Raw genomic sequence first — 3,079 nt, 5'->3', positions numbered from 1 at the left:
TTTCTTTATCTGTTGTAACTCCAGGAGGGGAGGGGGTGGCTGCCTTTCTGACAACAAGCCAGCTGTTAAAAACCGGGTGGGGCGTTGTTTCTTATCTCTGCTCACCCTCTCATTATGTCCATGGGGAGATATCCCCTGTTAATGGGGCCGTTACAGCTCACCAATGACATCACACATTACATCATCCCGTTGTGAGATGCTCCATCCAGGGAGGAGGAGCCAAACCGTTTCCACGTAGATAAAAAAAAACCCGCAGGTGTCACCAGACATCCAGTGTTCCCATAGGACTCCAAAAGGAAGACCGGCCCCATCTTTGGACCCTTTTTTCTCTACAGGACCATCTCTGCTCCAACAGAACCACATCTGCCACTCCAGGAGGGCTCACTCTGGCCTGCTTCCAACACCCCTGACCAACAGCGCGTCAGGTTGCATTTCTGACTCCGTCAGTGGTCTTTTGTATTATTGCATTTATTTTATTTTACTTCTTTGTTTCCCTCCCTATTAAATTGTATTTCTGACTTGGAGTCTCTCACTGGTTTTGCTTTCAAACCACTACACTCCCCAAACCTGATGTAGCCAACTGCTGCTGAGGTCCCGGCCCTGGGACAAAGGTGAAGTTGTGATGGTCCCGGGGCTGAGAGGGGCCCACCAGCCCTGAGCTGCACCAGGCTGGGGCGAGGGCAGGAGGCTTTGGAGCCTGCATGGAGGATTTTTGCAGACCTGTCCGTTTTAACCCCCGAACAGGCTGAGTCTGCTGGGCTCAGCCACCCCCAGCCCAGCTCCTGGTTGTGGGTGTTGCTCACACCCCCCGGACCCCCTGGGGAATTTTGTATAAGCCTGGCTGCATTTCAGTAGGGTCTGGGTTCCTCTGGCTCCCTGTGGAGGTTTCGGCCTCTCATAAGTCTCTATTATAAAGTTGGCTTTTCGCAAGATGTGTGCTGTATAATTAATAACCTTTACAGTAAAGATGTAAGTTTTTATTTCTGATATTAGTAAAAAAAAAATTAGGCATAGTGGTAGTAGTTGATATAGTAGTTGCTTAAACTGTCTGTTTAATAAAAAATAACACCCCAGTGAACATGTAAAAGGAGACTCTGCTATTGATTATACCAACTATCAGCATCCACCATCTGAGGAAAAGGGTGGACCAAGGCCCGAGCCGGAGGTGATAATGAAGACACAGCCCAGGAACATGGGGCGTGCTCTAAAAAGGCGGACCCAAGGAGGGACCCCATACAAAACGGTTCCTAGAATATAAAAACCAGTTTATAAAAAAAGTATGACTATTCAACAAGACTGATACGATAGAAAGGGGTGTTTAAGAGGAGGCCTCTGAAATAGCAGGTTGTGGGCTTGGCTGAACGTCGTGCTTCCTTTTGCTTCAGCTGTTTCCTAATTGTCTTTATTATTATTATTATTATTAAACCTGTTTCTTGAAATTTACCAAAAAAAAGTGAACTCTGTTTTTCACAAGCCTTTAAGAAACTAACGGCAAGTGGAAGACAAAGAGCATTTAAAGCACAGGGCAGCCACCCTCTAGGCAGAGGACACAGTAATGTGTGACTGCAGCAGCTCAGGAGCTGACCCAGGGACAATTCGCTTTGTTTCGGTGGAGAAAATTCCTTCCTGAGCATTTCAAACAGCCCAGCTTCGGGCTTTAAATCCACCCAATTACCTCCAGCACCCCTCAGCCACAGAGGGAGCGCCTCAGAACAAATGCAGGAAAAGTTCCCCAAGTCCAAAATGAATTTCAATAAGCCGTGGGTGCAGAGCAGACTCATTAGTCTCGCTGCTGTGTTGCCTCTGATTCCTGCCGTGGCTTTTGCACTTTGCAGCAGCTGCTGCTGTCGGGGGGGAGACTCGTCTGTCCCCAGCAGGGCTGGGGGACAGGAATGGGGACAGCCAGCCCTGCCCGTGTGACCAGCGTGCTGTGCCCTCACTGCAACGTGCCAGCCCGGGGAAACTGGTTTGTTTCAAGGGACAGCCCTGGAACACCTGTCTGTCCCCAGCTGGAAATGGTTCTGTCCCCCAGATGGAAATGGGTCTGTCCCCAGATGGAAATGGTTCTGTCCCCAGAGGGAAATGGGTCTGTCCCCCAGATGGAAATGGTTCTGTCCTCAGAGCCACTGTGGAAGGTGCAGGCCTGTGACTGGGTTTTATTAAAAGCTCCCCCGGACTCCCTGGTGTCATTAGCAGAGCTGCACTTTTCCTCCAGACACAGCAGGGGCAGCCTCACAGCTGGAAAAGGCCCTTTTGGGGTGAGTTCAGCAGGGTTTGGGTCAGCTCCAGGCACACTCACAGGCTGCTGCTTTAGAACAGCTCCCCACTTGGATTAGCTGCTGGCCTGAACAGCTCTTAGTCCAGATTTGGGGGTTAAACTCCCACCAGCCCTGTCTCAGTGGGGCTCATCCCAGGAGGAGCTGTGCCTTCATCACCGGAATTCCAGAGTCCCTGAGGCTGGCAAAGCCCTGAGCTCTCACACTGGATCCGTCTGCCCAGAGAAGGGCTGGGGGAATCCCTGTCCCCGAGGTGTGCAAACAACACGGGGAGGTGGTGCCCAGAGACGGGGGGGGGCTGCTGGCCCCGGCACTGAGGGGCTGGACTTGACCTCAGGGGCTTTGCCAGCCTCAGTGATTCTGATTCCCTGATTGTTCCTGACAGCCCCACCCCTGCTGATCGATCCATCCCCAAGGGATCCCCCCAACAGCCTCACCCCTTCTGAGTGATCCATCCCCAGGTGATTCCCCTGACAGCCTCCACCCCTTCCTGAGTGATCCACCCCCAAGGGATCCCCCCGACAGCCTCACCCCTCCTGAGTGATCCATCCCCAAGGGATTCCCCCTGACAGTCTCACCCCCTCCTGAGTGACCCCTGCCATCCCCAGGTGCTGTGGGATCCCAGCTGTGATCTCTGCTCTGCACTTTTCTCATCCTCTCCCTCTACTCCCGTCTGCCCTTCTCTTTTCTTCTTCCCCGTGGTGCGTGTTTTCTCTCATCTGCCCTTTCAATTTTCCCTTCATCTTCCCGTTCCACACCCTCACAAAGCTTTTTGTCAGTAAATGGTGCCTGCTCGGGTAACT

This window comes from Chamaea fasciata, unplaced genomic scaffold, assembly GCF_029207755.1.
Source record: "Chamaea fasciata isolate MVZ Bird 193981 ecotype frontalis unplaced genomic scaffold, bChaFas1.0.hap1 SCAF_6, whole genome shotgun sequence".
Classification (NCBI taxonomy): Eukaryota; Metazoa; Chordata; class Aves; order Passeriformes; family Sylviidae; genus Chamaea; species Chamaea fasciata.
This window is presented reverse-complemented; position numbering follows the sequence as displayed.